At 36.5% G+C, this 18,553-nt stretch overlaps 1 protein-coding gene across 4 annotated transcripts in view; it reads right to left on the bottom strand.

Annotated features, from left to right (window-relative positions):
• LOC122571583 overlaps nucleotides 1–18,553 on the bottom strand; it is a 49,182-nt gene that overhangs the window by 28,939 nt on the left and 1,690 nt on the right. The window lies entirely within an intron of this gene.

Below are 18,553 nucleotides of genomic sequence, written 5' to 3'. Positions count from 1 at the left end.
TATGTAACCTACACTTCAATTTTAACGAAATTTGTATAAAATATATTTCTTTCTTGGCCAAGTAGTTAGCATCTATTTTTCTATTAGCAACTGTTCGTATTTAAGTGGAAGTAATTGAAGGCCGAAATTATATTTTTAGCGTGTTTTGAAAACCAAAGGATGTAAGACAAACTTTTTCTTTAAATTGGATGTTTTTCCATACAACATTGAAAAAAGTACCACCTTTTGAAATAATAGATATATTAAAGATATTTTTATTAGATTTAAACAAATTTTGTTGGCAATATTTCGTACAAAGCGTTTTCATTCTTATTAAATTTGCGTTATATTTTTATTAAATACTTTATATATAAAACGTATTTGTCAATGATTTTCTACATGTTATGAGGAACAAATCAAGAAAGCCACAGCTACGAAACTAGGAACGAGTTGTCCTAGCAAATCAATTTCGAACAGGCTGCAAGCTTATCCGCAGCGCGCAGTGAACAGTAGCAACGTACTCTTTGGGGGATGAAAGCTGAACAACGGTCAACGAACGATAAAACGGAAGCGTGGCGAACAGAGAAAGGGGAAGACGCCGAACGGGGAAGATTGAAATTCCGTATCGATTAGCATTTCGTTCGAGGTTGAATTTTCGTGGCTCCGGTCGTCTTCGGGTCGTCAGCCCCGCGCTCGACCTTCGTTTCTATTCGAGAACTCCGCGAGTTCTTGAAATATTTGCCATTCCTTGTCGCACTGCCACCGTCTCATGACTTCCTGACTACCCTTCGTCTTGCTTGTATTTGCGAACTCAACGAAATATTTCGACTAATTCCGGAAACTTTTTCTCCAAATCAACACAGGTTTTATTATCCTTGCTGTGAATTATAATGGCTTCATTCGTGATTGAATTAATTATTGAATTTATTTGACTACTTGGTTTGATTCGTATGTACGTGGTATAAGATACAGTTGCAGGCTGGGAATGATTTTGTAAATGATTTTTGGTTAATGTTGGTGATGATTATTTTCATATTTGTCTGAGGAATATCACAGATGAATCATGACCCTTTCAGTAAATATGTTCGCCGTTTTGAAATTGGAAAGGCTGAAATTTTGTATCATTTTAGTTTTCGCCATTTTTATTTTCCTTCGTACAATTTCAAATGTTTAGCTATTATTTCAGAAGGGTCTATATAATATAACTTTATTTGCAAGGTAAAAAGTATGCGTAACCAAATATTTTAACACTTCTGGAAAAATAAAAAACAAATACCAGCCATGACATTTGAAACGAAGGGAGCAAAACTTACATGGAAGAGAAAAATTCCAGCCTTTTCAAATTAAAATTAACCCAATAGAATATTCAACGAGAAAGAAAAGAACAATTAAAAAAGAAAACATTTCCACAGTTACAAAAAATAAATTCATTTCTCTTCAAAAATTACTTCGGTCTCTCACCTGTAGTTTCCATCTTTGTCCAATATCTTGCGACTGTGCAAACAGTTTCGCCTTCAAAACACCTCAATATAGCCGAGAAATGCAAACAACGGTTATTGATTAAATTTAATGTCTCCATCCGCAACTACAGACCCAATCAAACCAGACTGAAAATGCGATAACGTGTTTCCTATAATTTTCGCAAATTCACGTAGACGATTGTATCAGCCCGTCACTCTCAACTATCTTCTATCTCTTTCTTTACGATAGTTAATAATGCAGAGAATATTTATGACCGAGCCCTGTGCACGGTTTACAATCGCATCGGCAGCTTTCAGAGCTTTTTCCCCATTTGCAATTCAACTTACGTAGTTCTATTTAAATATCGGTTTCCCAATGGAATACCGTTGCCTCGATAATTCATGATTCCTTTATGATCTGATTAATCGTCTCTCTCTTTACTCGACTCGAGTTAGTACGTTCCATCCATTCTGTCCTACAGAAGCGAGACAATATTAATTTCGCAAATTTTTTGTTACCTCGAGCAAAGGCAAACAGAATATTTGATGGAGTTTCGTGTTTTAATCGCGCCGAGACTTCGTATATACAGTTTGTGCTTTTGATATTTCGAATCGTGCAGTAGCTTCCAACTATGCACGTGGAATACGAATATTTTTATTAAAAATTCTTTTTAATACGAAATTTTATTTTTAACGGTTTTATTATTTATGTCGTTTCGGTTATTCCGCTTGTCTCTGTGTGGGAGCTGACGTTGGATATTCTATTGTATTATATGCAGAAGGTCGAAGATTAATTGTTATTTCGAAATACAAGATTACCGTGTATATACGGAATTTTTTTAATATTCATCGAATACTTTTATTTATCGTAAATTGTTTATCGCTTTATTAAAATTTCAAGTAGTTTATTCTTTTACTTTGACTGTTATTTATATCACAGCTTTACCGATCTGAGAAATATTTCAATATAACAATTACGTAATTGTAGAAATATATCTTATCTACAATTATAGCAATTTAATAATGTTTTAATTATACTACGTTAAAAGTATTTATCAGCATCCCTGTGTGACCAACACATTTTACAAGTAATTTTTAAAATTTTAAACATTTTAACAATTGTTTTACTTTGAACATCGTCAAGTACATTCTCACTGTACTTACATACCTTTCATTTGTCAATTTCTAAAATATTAATTTTTCCAGTTGCATTACTGCTCTTTCGAATCTATAATGTATATAAAGTTCTGTCTAAAATGAATGCCCAGTAAGAAATAATTTTCCAAATGATTGTCTCCATCAAAACAATCAATTCTATAAAATCCTAGTAAGCACGCAAATTAATTAATTAACGCATTATTTTCCTTCCCCTTTCCCCGAGAGAAATTAAACAGAAACTCGATAAATTTCTTCGCAGTCCACCCACATTATTTCATCCCTCGATAGATCGCCCCAATCCCACGAAGCCGATCCAAAAACAGTCCCTTTAACGATCAGGGCGAAGGATCTTATTTAAAAAACGAACTCGTACAATATCGGAAAAAGCTACCATCTCACGCGTGGCTCGAAGCAAAAATAAAACCTTCCGATATCGGTGGGACGTGTAACACGACACGTCGAGATGGTGTAAAATTAACCACTTTCGACAACGCAGAAACGCAAGGGTACGGCTGTTCGCAGAAACAATATCAATTGCGTGTTACCAATCGAAAAAAGGAAAAAGGAGAGTCGCAAAATATAGTCTCGCGATACGCAAGAAAAAACGGAACCCTCTTTTTAAGGGCTACTATGATATTGCGTGTAACCAGTCCAAAAAAATCATGAAAAATGATACGTATCGCGACACGCGAAAAAAGACGGAGCCATTTTCGAGGAAATTGACGTGCCATTAGATCGTTTGATAAGTTCGCAGCGTATCAAATAATCAAATATTCCGATAAATACTGTGTCGGTTGAATATGGAAAAAATTAAGAAAGACTATTCAAAATTCGTTGAGAAAACAGATGTCTTTCCTTCGGTGAGATAATGTTGAAGCTCGTATATCCAAGGAGTTTTGAATCTTCGTGGAAAATTGGATAATTTGTTTCGTCCACCAAATATATCTAGTATAGAAAAATATAAACAAGAAACTAAATATTCTAGAATCCTATGAAAGCTATTGGAAAGAATTCTTTTACCGAAAAGGAGGGCAAATTTTTCAAAAATATTCTCGTGAAGTTATATATAGAAAAAACATGTAATTTTAGTAAAATCTTTTACTATGAATTTTCCCAGCAACCTAATATAATGACGCTCGATAGGGAACGTCTTTGATCCCTCCGCGGGTCGTTTGCCCGAACTTTCAACCTCTGACCTTTGCCGGAAGAAGAATGATCTTCCATTTAATCGGACGAGCGACCGGGTTTTTGCATTTTTTCACTAAATGCGCGTCTTTGGGATGGTAACATGCGGAAACTTTCTTTTGAAACGATGAAAGTAAGTAACACGAAAGTTTGGTGGTGGTCGAGGATCATTCAACTGAGATCTCACCCTCCGTTTCTGAAATTTCATTTTCTCTTTCTTTTCTCTCACCATTTTTCTTCCTACTCTGCGTCGCCTTCGTTTCTAATTTTTGCTTTTCATTCGAATAACCGGCAGTTTCTTTTTGAATAAGCGAATTACCAGTCGCTTTTCATTTCAGAAAATTGTCGAGAAATTTACTTCTCGCTGAAGGTATAATGGCAGGGCGAACGTTTAAATTGGCTTCGTTAGGAACACCGACACGTGTTCGCGTTTTAATAGCGACGCTGACCCGCGTTCGTGGCCGGAGGTAACTTCGTTCGAATAATTAATTCTAAGGTGGAAACGATGCGAAGATTTCGTGCCGCGACACAAACCCTTCCTTTTGATAAGTCTCATCGTGTTCTTTTTATCTTTCTTTTTCCCTTTTTTATTTCCTTGCCTACTTATTAAGGTGACGTTGCACTGAAAATTACTGGTATTCGCTGCGTGTCTCCGCTGGTTGCAGTGAACAATGTTTCGTGAAATTGTTCGTGTTAAAGCGTCGACGTTGGAATTGTTCGCTCGCGAGAATCTTTTCAAGTTGCCAACGCTCGTAACCACTTCTTATTTTCTTCTATTGCTCTGTGATTCATCGATTCGGTTGGAAATCATTTGAAAACTACAAGGAAAGCTACATCTTCAATCTTTTACGGGTAATTTTGAAATTCATTACGTTTTCATTACGATCCTATATTACGAAAACCGTTGTTTTATTCAATTTTTGAAGGACATATGGATTTTTCTAGATTTGCAGTTTAGTCAGAACCTTAAAAAATATTCCTTGTCGTGATATATTAAATAATATTAAACGACTGTACGAGAAGAATATATTAAGTCAATTTTTATTGACTTTTTTGCCTAAATAAAAGTATTTTAATAGTAATATGAATATTAATATCATTAATATGTTTTAAGAAGATCAGGCGAAATATATTTAATCTCGAAATTAAATGGAAATTAATTGTTCTTCCGTAAAAGGAAAGAAATATTTTTCATCTGTGATCTCATTAAAATGTTGAACGATATTGGATTAAAATCTAAAATATTTAAATATTAGTATAGCTAATCTTTGATGTACCTTTGGCTTCGGCAAAACTTCATCAAATGTATCCTGGTTTTATGAAGCGTGTTGACATTACGAGAGCATTAATGTGTATCTTTCTATCAACGACGTGAAGACTCTACGTTGAACGATTCAATCTACATTCAAGAAATTGTGTGCGAAAGCTTAACGTCGCGGAAAGAACGGAAGCACGGCCCGCTTTGAAAATTCGTGATTGCGATTTGGATGTCGAATAATCGAGGAAAATGAGATTTAAATGAAATTTAAATTATACCTTCAGAGATAGGACATCTCTTATACAATTGTACAATTACTTTTATAGAATCTTCACAGACCAGACAGAAATTAAACGCCAATTATAATTGTAATCTTGATTGAAACCAATGTAAGCAAGCTTTTCCAAAAACAAAAAAAAACACTGAATAATTCAAGAATAAACAACATTCTAAAAAATGAAATTCTTTTTAGCATTGGACACGTACAGATAATTTTTTGAAATCAGTTCTTTATTCATAACGTTCTCCTCCAATAGTCTATTAATAATAAAAGAAACAAACAAACTCCTCATATTTCTACAGCTTTTTTTAATTATAATAGAAATAATTTAAATTACGAAATCTGAGACTAAAGAATTTTCTAAATTCAAAAACAAAACGTTGTGTCAGCAATAAAAATTACTTAATTTCTGATTTAGTACTTAAATTACATTCCCTAGAAATAAACAAGTATCAATGTGTATTCGAGCATTGGTACATGTATTTTAAATTACGTAAAACATGGGAATCGAAGCCAAGTTTTTTCAAAGTTGATCCAAAGAGAGAAAAAGCCTGTTTTCACCCACACGGTTCATCAAACTAGCGCGAATTATCTTTTAAAGCGTCTCATCGCTGTTCGCCTGGCTCTCGGTTCAGCTCAGCTTCAGCTCTTGGCAGGAGAAGCGAGCGTATTTGGTCAGACGTCTAGACACTTCTATCTGACGAAGGGGCGTCTGCAGCCGGCGCATCTCCCCGAAGACCAGCAAAAGGAAAGTATTTCTTATCTCTAGCCGGTGCCTACGTCTCGAAACGTTGAATCACGCAAACTCTCTGATTTGTCGACTACGTTACTCGAAACCAATAAACTCTGGTAAAAGGGAACTAAAATTGTACGTTGAACGGGAAATTCAAGTTGCTCGATTTATTCAAGCAATATTGGACTTTCCGGGAATTATGGAAAATTCGATATATTCCGGGAATATAGGGCAAGAAGGTTTGACATTTTGGTGGAGATGATGATTGTAAATTATCGATGGAATCGAGTTAGACTTTTTGACGTTTATATTTGATTTGCGAATAATATCGTGAAGGAGAGATTGCGAGTTTCAAGAAGGAAATATCGATTCTTGATAATTCGAGAAAAGTTTGCCTCGTTTCATTTGATAAATTTATTTCATACAGCATTGTACGAACGTTTTATTATTGAAATAAGAATATTATTTGTGCAAAAATTAAGAAACGTATATTTCCATGTATTTATACACTACGTATTTATATTTATAGCTGAAATAAATCTTCGTTAATTCTTTTCTTTTTCTTTTAATACCCGGGTATTAACCGGCATTGTAATATTGTGGAGACCAATGCTACCAGAAAATACAACCGGAAGAGTTAGAGGTGTAAATATTTGATAAAACAAAAATATAGTGACATTGTGAGAAAAGAAGTTCCAAAGGATATTACCGATATAATAGGAGAATAAAGAATTAAATTAACAGAGGACCAAGAAAAGTTCAAATATACTTCAACTCTGATCTCTTTTACTATGCTTAAGGGACAGAAAGATTTATACTTAGTCAGAATAGCACTGTATCTTTCGAAATCATAATAAACGGAAAACTAAACATACAAATACTTATATCCTAACGAATGATGGCTTTTAACCATCTTCTAGTAACACGATAAATTATAAAATAATACGTATTAAAGGGGTAGTTAGGTAGAAAATAACTCACCAATAAAATATCCCGCAACTTTGAATAAACTAAGACAAAAACCAGTCTGCAAATCTCTTCAACTTAATTCAAAACGAATTAAAAGAATCCAAATCAAAGTTGATATGCGCGATTAATCGAATTCTAACGATCGCGTTGACAAGAACGACCCACTTCCACTACTCTGCAGTCCATTCTGTGCTCGATCAGCGTTTTCCGGATGTCACACTCAGAATTGCATCAGCCCTCGCGCCACTCGATCCGAGAATGTCGCATTTTTTCACCCCATTCCCCACACTCTCATCCAACAATCTCTCTCAATGTACCGTCTTCTAATTCTCTCGCTATTCTACAGTCTGCAATATCGATTGCTTTTATATTAAAATTCTTCGCTTCTTCTGGTACTTGAGTCGTTTGTCGCTCAAACTGAATTATGCCCCTCAAGTGAAAAATTAAAAGTACGTTTGTACTTGATCAATATTCCAACTGGACTTTCTCGAAAACGAACCGTCCTACGAACAAATATTCGAGAAACGATCTTATTCTTATTTTTTCATAAAAAATCATCACGTGTCAACTTATATGTTATACGTCATTTGGCCGAACGCAGTGTAAAAAACTGTGTGCGTCACGTGCTCGCGTATTTTCTAACCACAGAGCCAATGAACCTGCGTGGTTCAACAAACCACGTGAACGTGGCTCAAGAAGTTTCAAGCGTAAGGCGATAAGGCGTGGTTTATTGCGACGCGCGTGCACTCACCACCTACGTGTTTCCCCTCTCGCACACCACGGCGGAAGTGTATCGGTGCTATTGATAGTGATAACGACACACAACATGTAGACAGCCTACATAGATGTAGGCTGACAGGGCCTCCTCTTTTCCGCCCAAGCGATCTTACGGGACGATAACGCGGGATTGCGAGCTTCAACGTCGCGTTCCTTTTATCGACGGTCAGATTATCTCGTAATTAATTATAGCAACGAATGACGGGTTGGATGAAGCGCGGTCTTTAACCAGGGAATCGCTGTTTAACCCATTAGAGGACTACGTTGTCGTTAACGCAATATTTCATTCGGAGTTTGAAGTTTCTCTTTTTTTAAACAATTTATGATACGGGATTAGATTTTTTCAGTATCGTAGCTGTGAAAGGAGATTCTGAGAACTTTATTTTCAAAAACTAATTAAACTAATGTTAGGTACAAGAGAAATGTTACGAGTCTCAAGATATTCCGATATTTTGCATAATGCGAACAAGGGCGATATTAAAATGAAATTTTGTTAATTACAATGTAAAATTGTAAAATTACAAAAGAGGAGTATATAATCAATCTGTAACTCGTCGATTAAGGAATACATAATTTACATCGTTAAATTATTGCGTAATTTCCTATATTATATTTCCATCGCAACTTCTACTATATAATAGTCATAATAATAACGAAATTACAAAGAAGAAGTATTAAAAATTGCAATACGATCTTGATAGACGGTATTTGATCACGCAGAACGTTGTTTTGGACTGACGAAGTTACGAGCTTTCTAGAAATGGCTATGCCTCGTTTACAAAGAGTTAGTCTAAGTTGAGACGTAAAATCATCCGTGAAGGCGTCAGAGGTCGAAGAGACGGTGTGAAAGAAGCAGCGAGGTCAGGGTTTTGCGAGAGAGTCTTACAAGAGCTTTAGCCAGTGTTTCAGCGAGCTTAATTATTATGAGTTGTAGAATAGTGGAGTATATTTAATATATACATAAAGAGACCCTTTTATAATATTTGAAACTTATACTCACTAAGACGTAACCCCCTATAATGCGAGATTTACCTTAAACAATTCTTTCAATTAGGAGTACAGAAGGTTGAATGAGTTGGTAGATATTGATCGAGGAAAATAAAAGAATAAAAGAGTAAGGTAGTTAAGAAAAATAAGATGCTGAATCTAATTTAATTTAACTTTGAAAGGGAATAATCACGACCTTCCTGGAAGGAACTCTTGTAAGATTTAATATCCATCCTTATATGTATATGACTTCGAGAAACACGAGAGGTTCCTCTCTGTATTCGTCCCAAACTCTTCCACGTACCTATTAATTTTTTATTTGACGAAAATCAATAAAATCTTGGATCAAGACTCTTTCATGTGAATTTGTTACATGAATTATGAATTATTTTGTTGTATTATTAAAGTCGTAAAATATTGACAGCGTATTCATTAAATATAGGAAAATATACTACCACTGAGAAACATTCGAACTTTTACGTATTTTTAACAATTCGTTTGTATTAATTATAAAATCACAGGATAAGATGTTCGGATATTTGTAAGTATCAGCAGCGTATAGAAAATATCAAATGAGAAATATTAGAATTTACGATAAGAGTTCTCTTATAAAAGTAGGAATGTCATTAAGCGCCACAAATGACCCTGTTTCCGTTCCGTACTTGACAAATATTTTCGGCCTTCGAGGGTTAAATAAGCACCGCGCGAAACATCAATCATTGGCGAACTCTAGTTGACCTAATCTCTTGTACACGCTATACCATAAAATATCGGCAGAAATTTCTGAGCGACATTAACGATATTAAAGCTGCTGATATTAATTACAAATATTACGATTATTATTAGCAACTAGCTTCAAAGGTTACAAATGACGGTAGTAAGCAGATTGACATGTGAAAATAAGCTTAATAAATATTTTACCGAAGTAACTTAATAATTAATTTATAACAATACATATTCAATAATGGTCTCAATAGTAATAAAATTTTCGTAACAGTTATCTGAATTATTCCACTTCCTTTACAAGCCCTGGTCGCTCTAATCTCTTCTCATATTCTGTGCTCCCCTATGGAAGAGCAAATTTAAATCCAGATATTAAATTGATAACAGGAGATACTCTAATCCCAACCATGAAACTCGGTATCGAATATACGCATAATAACAGCCAATCGTTTCTACCACCATTTTGAAAGCTTAAGTAGGATTTTTCATTCCAATTTACAACGACCATCAAATGAAAGCTCTATAGAATTCCAAATTCAAATTGCGATATATTAGCAGACGTAGATGCTAATTCTTTAATCGCCGAATCACAAACTAATAAAGACAAATAATTTCAGCTTTAATTCTTGCAAATATGAATATCACGCGATTTATTAACGCAAATAAAATAGCATGCAAAGAGAAACTTCTAAATAAACAAAATAGTATGTGTTTCGCTTTAATCGCAATTTTATCGAAGTTAGTTAACATCGTCTTTCACTCGAATAATTATCTCTATCGCCGCAACGAGCTTGGGAAACTTTACCGTGAAACATGACGCCGATATGATAAATCGTAACCAAGAATTACGATCTACGTTGATCAAGTCACTCGTCGTGGGTTGTCTCGTCACGATCGCCTCAACAAACTTTGTTACTCGTCCTTCGAACTGGATGTTAATGAACCGTGCACCCCCGTAGACGTTTTCTGTGGCACACTTAGAGCAACAAACATTCAAACTGAGTGATTCCACGCGGACTACAGCATTCACGCATTCCAATGAGAAGCGGAACATTTACATAGCACAACGATACGAAGGATCACCAAGTTGCGGTGGTCAACGCAGCAACTTGAAGGGCACACCTTGAAGGACATCCAATCTTCAACAAGAACGCAACATTCTTCTGCAAGATTCCACCATTGGTTCGAACATCATAGCAAAGCATGGCAATACGGACAATCTCGCAACGATAAGGTAGGTTCGATTAATTGTATCGCCAATTCCATCATCTTCTATGTTCTATATCACGAAACCGAACAATCCAGCAAATCGATCACAGTCTATAGCACAGGGACTTAGTATCACTGCTCTAAGACACAAACGCATGCACATTATCAGTCAAATTATCGCGTTAGCAGAATTTCTCGATGATTGTGAAATTTCGGGTCAACGCTAGGTAGTCCTCGTCCAAACCCACCTCAATAATCCCCAACGTGGTGTGCAAACGTTTCAACGACATCCGATTGTACATCGAAGAACTCGATGAAAGGAAAGAAGCACGTCGCTACGAAATTCAAAAGAGTTATTATAGCGCAGTTGTGCGAGATAGCAAAATCGTAGGGAACAAAGTATCAGCAAATCATCGAGTTATCACCCGCGTTTATCGTATCAGCTCCGACGGCGATAAAGTTACTCGTAATGCGTCTACCAACATTCGATAGCGCGATAGAAATGTGGACATTTTTCTTCGACTCCATTTCCTCGATGATCGAGCGGAATGAGGATGTAACATCCATTTAGAAATTACAATATTTACGGTCAACATGAATCATTTTGGGACATTGTAACGCATTACACGGAATCCCGAGTTCGCGTAAAAATACTCCGAAAATATTACGTGTCCTCGTCGATGTTATAAATCAACAGCTTCGCGCGTTACAATGTTTGGGTGAAGATGTTTCGTCGTGGAACAGTTTGCTAATGTCCATAATCCTTTAGAAGATAAACTCCAACACCGTATGGCACTAGGAGCTTACTTCGAAGGATAAGAAAAGAGTAACAGCGTAACCACACGGAACTTCTCGATTTTCTCGAGAAACGATCGTATTGCGCTGCAACCGCGTCACGAACTGTCGTAACTTCCGAAAGTGGAGCGGAGAAACAACGGTGCAATAAACGTATAACGCTACGAGGACAGGTGTTCGCAATTGTGCAAACGAAGCACGGGGTTGCGACATTTTCAAGGCACAAACAGTATCTGATCGTCAAAAGTCAATAGGTAAGGAAAAAAAAGACAGAATTTACTTCATTTACATATCTTCTTTATACATCTTCCTTATCGTTTTATGTATTTATTCGTTTATATATTTATACATTTATTTCTATTTTCGTTTATACCTATCCATTCGTGAAGTTCCGACTAACCTAGCAGCAGTAGCTTTTCATTAACATTTCCCAACAATAGCCGCCATGGCTTTAGAATTTTCGTTTCCTGCTTTATACTCCCGTTATGCTTGTCCGACTTAGAGTGCTTCATTCAGGGTTTATTGTTTGCTATGGCCACTAGGTAACATTCCAGTACACGTCACTCACGTGTCTCGGTACGCGTCGTACCTGATGGCGTTCTTAACTTGGAAGTGGTCACTTACATAGTTAACATAGTTGACTAACATAGTCAAATGGAGTATTGATGACATTTTTTAATTCCCCAATAAATGTCTAATAAATGTATAAGAAGTACGTAGATGTTCTAATACTTAGAGTCAACACAACAAATACATTAATAATCCAAAATGGTCTCACTATAATGGACCAGTCCATTCCATCAGCTCTATCATCTCGAAAGCCAGCGATAGCACGTGGCCAAGAAGCCGATTTCGACTGACGTGAATCGCGCACGTGTCGCAGAATCATTTCACGAGGAATCGATCCGGACTAAGTAAGCATCCGTGGCACTCGTCGCTTAATCAACGGGATGCTACAAGCCAAGAATCGATCACGCACCAACATTGGATGTCTGACCTGGCATTGGTTATTTCCTGGTCGGTTGCCACCCGCTTTGGATTGTTCATCGAGATTCGTCGGCGACAACCTCGCCCTTCGATCGAAACCGAACCCAACTCTCTTACACATCGCATAGATGCTTCTTTCGTCTGTATTATCGTGTGTGTACGCGCCAGTTCACTGACCACTGTGTCGATCGAAGTGGAAAATGACCGTAGTCGTTCGGTCTGCTCGCTAAGGTTTCAATTTGGATAAAAGGCGATCCGTCGAGTCGACACGCGCGGATTTATACCGCGTCGTGAATGGGAATCCAGCGTAACGAATCGAGGAGAACGACACGCGATCACCAGTTAAAGTTGTTGTGTCTACAACTTAACGGTAGTATCAGATCAACGATATTAAGGTTTGCACGCAATGATGTTGTCTGCTGTTTATGGACTTCAAAGATTGTTGTCCATCTACCAGTACAAAGATACACAGATATTCATTGAATAGAACAGGATCAGAGCAACAGTACATCGATACTGTTTGCAGTACATTTGAAAATTAGTATTAAGAGAAAGCGAGGGTTAATTTCGTGCATGAAATTTCATAAAATTATTTTGTACCAAAACTTCATTTCATAAGAATACATCAAAGTAGAAATTTTAGCAATTGCATATTTTTAATGAAATTATACATCTTATAATTATTATCCATCTTTGAAAATAATATTTTATCTGCCATTTTGCAAATTTCAGTCATTTTTCGATTTTGATTACATTTCCTGTTATTATACTATTCACTGTGACAAACAATCGTGTGGAAAGATTGAGCGAGCGACAATTTCTGAGCGAGTCACTGCGAACACAGTAGAATGGAATAGTATCATGTCGGACAGTCGATCGGTGGCTGTTTCGTTTTACTCGACCATGTTTGAATCGACTTTTGGCGAATTCAGAGATTGAAGGATTGTCAAAGTCGCTAATGGAAGATTTGTTACAGGATTACATAGTAAGTTGTTCTCTGGCAGATTTATTTATACCATGAAAATTCATGCAGTAAATTCTAGGCTTTGAAACGATATGCTTCCAAGCGATGTTTTCGTTAGATTTGTATGATTCTCCATCGCGTACGAAAAACGTTATCTAAGTAGAGCAATCGTGAGATATAAAATAGAATTATGCAAAGTAGCCAGGGGTTTGTGGTTCGTACTGGTGTGAATTCGTGTGTAGGTAATAGCTAAGATATATATATAATGAATTCACGATTATTTGATTACTTTCTGTAGAGTATTTTTTCACGTTGAACGAACGAGTAGATTTGTAACTTTGTTTTGTAGTGTAATCGTGATATTACGTTCTTTTCTTGCACGAGAGGCTAAGTGAATTGTTAACAGTATGCATATAATAATTTATCGAGTTCGCGAACTCCGCTGAATTTCAAGTTCTAGAGCCTCGATGTGAAACAATTGTGAGTTCGGACGAAATACTTGTCCCTTTTACAATCTTTCTTAGATAATTGCTTCTTCAACAATATCCAATCTGCTACGACACATACTCGTGTAATATTCGATACTTTTCTAAATCAATGCTATGACAATCGTTATTAAGGATTTTGAACCGAAAGTAGTTTGGATTAACTATGTGTTAGAATGTGAAGATCTTTAATTTATAAATAAATAATTTATAAATAGGAAATTGAAAAAATAGCGTGGAATAAATTAACTCTGCAATAGTAAACTTATATATAACCCTTTAACATTATACCGAGGAAGTGCATGACCCAACTATGAAAATAAATAAAAGCAGAGTTTAAATGACGGAGAAATATAATTTTATTAATATAACAAACGTTTTAAATAAATTGACACTTGCTAACAGATAAATCTGGCATTTGTATGCCAGAAGATTACTAGAAAACTTTCGGAAATAATTAAAACAAAATTAAGTAACAAATAGGGTACCTCACTGCAGAAATACTTCATATTTTATAGTTCTAACAAGAACAATTATAACTTTGGACGCAACAGTTCGAAATTTTTGGATAATTTGATAAGAAGATTAAAATATGAATATTATAATTTCGAAAATTCATAAAATAAAAAGATGAAGGACGATTTCGGACAATTTTTCAACTAAGGCGAGACAGTCATAACGACACGTCGCGTACGTACAAAGAAAGTTGTAAAATATCAGTTCCAAATGAATTTGTTGTGATAACGACAATTGGCCGACAATGATAAATAACTAAAAAACTGAGTAAAAGGCGAACAAGTCAAAGTTACGTCTAATTTAAAAATATTTTTCATATTAAATATTTCACATCGCACAAGTAATTTTGAAAAATATAGTTCATGTAGAAACATAGTTGGCTACCAGGCATGGTTAATAATAAAATGTCTGAAGCACAATATGTATGATAAATTCATATAATTTGCATTTGAAGAATCATTAAATCTACATGGAGCATCACACTAAAAAGAAAAAAAAAGAAATTCGCTATAAAGCACATATACTCCATATTAGAAAGATTTATAATAGAAAAATCAAAATCTTATTACCAGCCGTCAACAATTAGAATACTTCTACGACTTTGTTATACAACTTTGAGCGTAGAAAACGTGTTATAATAATTGCTAACAATTTTGTAATCCGTAAATTATTTTAGAAGAAACTGTAACGAAGCCACTATGGGGATTTCGTTTTAAAAATTTTTTATAAATCTGCGATAAAGAAAATAGTTAGTCATTAGAAAAGTGTACATTAAATATATAATATTTTAAAGAAATGACACTTTATATGCACCGATATAACATATATTACAAGGAAGATACGGTAGAACGAGACCGTCACCGACCAGACATCAATGCGCCACGACTTCAACTTGATTTGAACTTGAAAAAACAAAAGCGATCGAAGGATATTTCTTGACTTATGTAACTCTTTGAACGGCCACATATTATCAATAAAATAACGTAGCCTAAGCTATATTATCGTATGGCATTTGGAAGAGACCTTGAAACGCTACGTAAGACATGAAATTCAATTCCAACGTAATCCCGACGAAGAAGTCGGAAAATGACCTGGCCTCGATCCAATCTACTCGTTCCAAAAACCATTTTATCCTCAAAAACGGTTCGATCCTCGTAGCAAAAGATCAATCGAAAAACGTTCCGCGCCGATGACTGCCTAATTAATTTCACAGCACCAACGAGCACGACGCTTCCGTCGCTGCTAATTCAATGAAGCGAGTTTTTCGTTCCAGACCGTCGATTTCGCGCCTGTCAAGCTCCACGCCGTGCAAAAATGTGTGTATACGACACGCGTATACAGGGTGACATCGAAATAAGTAAGCTTTGATATATAATGGCTCACGAAATTAGTTGAATACTTACTCGTGAATTAAACGATTAATCGGCGATATCAATTGGTATTATAACTTTATAACGTTAAATCTGTATATTGTAGAAAGAAATATCAAGATCATACTATATAAGATTTTTTTAAAACCCGCTTTCCAAGTTATAGTACACGCAATTTTTAAAAATATACCACGAAGAAAAAAATAATCTTAAATTGAATCTGTTTAGTTTTCAGTGAGATCTTGAGCTCCTTATCTTTCTATACATATTTCAAACTACCATTTCGTCTCTCGAAACACGTAAACTTGAACGCTTGGCTAGTTTTATGATCTCACTACATCTTTTTCACCGACAGTATCTGCATGAGACGATGCTACTGCGCTCAGTGTTTCGAATAAATCAATATCCTCCATTCTTAAGAAGAATAGAATACCATAGTAAATATTGTTTATTTATTTTCATGTCACCGTGTATAATAGAGGCAAGCTCTCGCGGCTCCCACGAGGACGCTCGATCGGTCCGCTCAAAAGTTGCTCCACATTCGGTGACCTTTTGCAGGGACGTCGATAGAAAATGTCAGAGTGGTCGTTTACGAACTTGGGACCGCGGAATCTTTCTATCGCAAAAATGCAATTTCGACGATCGACGATCGCTTAATCCGCGAACAGAAGGAATTACCGGGGAGAGGTAACTCACGGCCATTGAATTCGCGAGCTGGCGACGATTTTCATCCCCTCGGCGCAGCGTCGCGCAACCAACCACAGGAAAAGCTATTCATCTCGGTGGAAACGAGACGCTAATAAAGCATCATCGGGAAAAGAAATAAAGAACCTGGTCGGACAAATGGAAGAAGGGGAAGATATCAAGGCTCGATAATGGATTCCTCTGGTCGTCCAACCGTTCCCCGATATTTCCGTGATATTCATTTCGCCATATTGTTACGAGTGGTCGTGTGCTTGGTTCGTTCGCCGCTGTGACGCTCGTTCGTTTCATTCCGGCCTCTCGTAAGAACTTCCCATTTCTTAATGAGGAAACAGCCGACGCGCGGATGGGTCAAAAGAAAACACAAGAGTTACATTGAAACGGTAACTTAACCGTGGAAGAAGAAGAAGCGTGAAGAAAAGTCGGGATCCGTGAATTGTGTTCCAGACAAACGGGAAAGAGGAAATGTCTTGTACACGCACGCTCCGCTCGTCCTTCTTTCGCTAGATTCCAAAAAAACCGGGCTAATGGGAAATTTTACTTCCTCGAGAGCCTATGAAATGTTCTCAATTTAATGCGAATTTTGTAAAATATCTCCTCTTCTGAATAAGCCGCGAAATGAGCATTGAGGATGAAAATTGATGGAAAGTTTCAAGTACTGCTAAGAGAAAATATAGAGTTGGTAAAAATATAACGTCGATCTCGTGGATAGAGATATAGGGCTCTTTTATTCGATCAACTATATTATTCTCCTTATGATAAAAGCTCCTTATGAAAATTGCCACGTGTATTCACACGTCATTTGTATTAAACTCAAACTTCTATCTTAATTCTTCGAATTGGAAATTAGTAACAACTTAACATTTCATTATTCCACACGATCTTTCAGCAATGAACGATTAAAACTCACTTATACATATATACCTGTACAATAATACCCAGTATTAAAGAAGTCATAAGGGATTAAAAGAACGGTCGTTGGAATATATTCGACAGTTGTTTTAAATTAGCAGCTTTCGTGCAATGTCCACCTATCAAGTCATATACTTTAGGCTACATCTCGATTCGATTCAACTTGTGATCCAGTTATAAATTCAACGATAGCTAACCCCTTAAATCATTCTCAACGCGTTAAGCACCACCTTGGCTTTTCGTGAGTCTTGCAACTAAAGATTTCGATCAAATAAACCTTATTTCGTATGCACTGGCGAGACATTTGCATTGCAAATGTAGTTTATAACTTAACAATCATCCTTCATCGAATCGGAAACAAAAGCTTAAGATATCTCGTGTCAGGAACACTAACGAGTAAGTATATAGGGATTAGTACGTAAAATGTCCAAGAATCTCATCCAACCTGTAGCCTATTCTCAATTATCGCATTACCTGATAACGAGACAACGATCACGGTATATGCCGTCACGCAATATCATCGATGATTTAATCTTATCTCGTCTCGGTTAAAGCCGTCGCGCAAGAATATGTTAAATAACTTACTATGAACGAGCTGAAGAAGCCGGAAATATTGTGGACGGAACGTTGTCTTATGACCGAGCTGACCGCATGCCGGAATCACGAGATCGATTACTCTTGCGAAACATGGTCGGAATGGTATCGACAGTTCCCGTAACCTTGCGAAATTATTGAACGAGTGTCGTCATAAGTTGAAGGCACGTTACGTGGAGAACGACCTCAGGCACGATCATTCCCTCTTGGCCTGGCATATTTTCTCGTCGCGTAAATCAGAGGGGCACGTTGCATTGGGAATTAAATCAACGTGCTTCGCTTCGTTGATGGAGATGAAGCAAAACGAGATGGATGGTAGGAGAAGGATAGAACGAGCGACTGGACGATGAGAGAGAAAGAAAGAAAAAGCTGGAATAGATGGAGTAAAGCAAGAGGAACAGGAGGAAGAGTAACCATGGTGGGGGATCAATTTAGAAGCCGTGACTCACTCGACACGGTGACGTCGTTAGCGCACCCCTTCCGTTCTCACCCTCTACACTACCCCTAAAA

This window comes from Bombus pyrosoma, linkage group LG10 (genome assembly GCF_014825855.1).
Source record: "Bombus pyrosoma isolate SC7728 linkage group LG10, ASM1482585v1, whole genome shotgun sequence".
In the NCBI taxonomy this organism is placed as follows: domain Eukaryota; kingdom Metazoa; phylum Arthropoda; class Insecta; order Hymenoptera; family Apidae; genus Bombus; species Bombus pyrosoma.
Note: the sequence above shows the minus strand (reverse complement) of the source record. Positions and strands in the feature narration are given on the sequence as shown.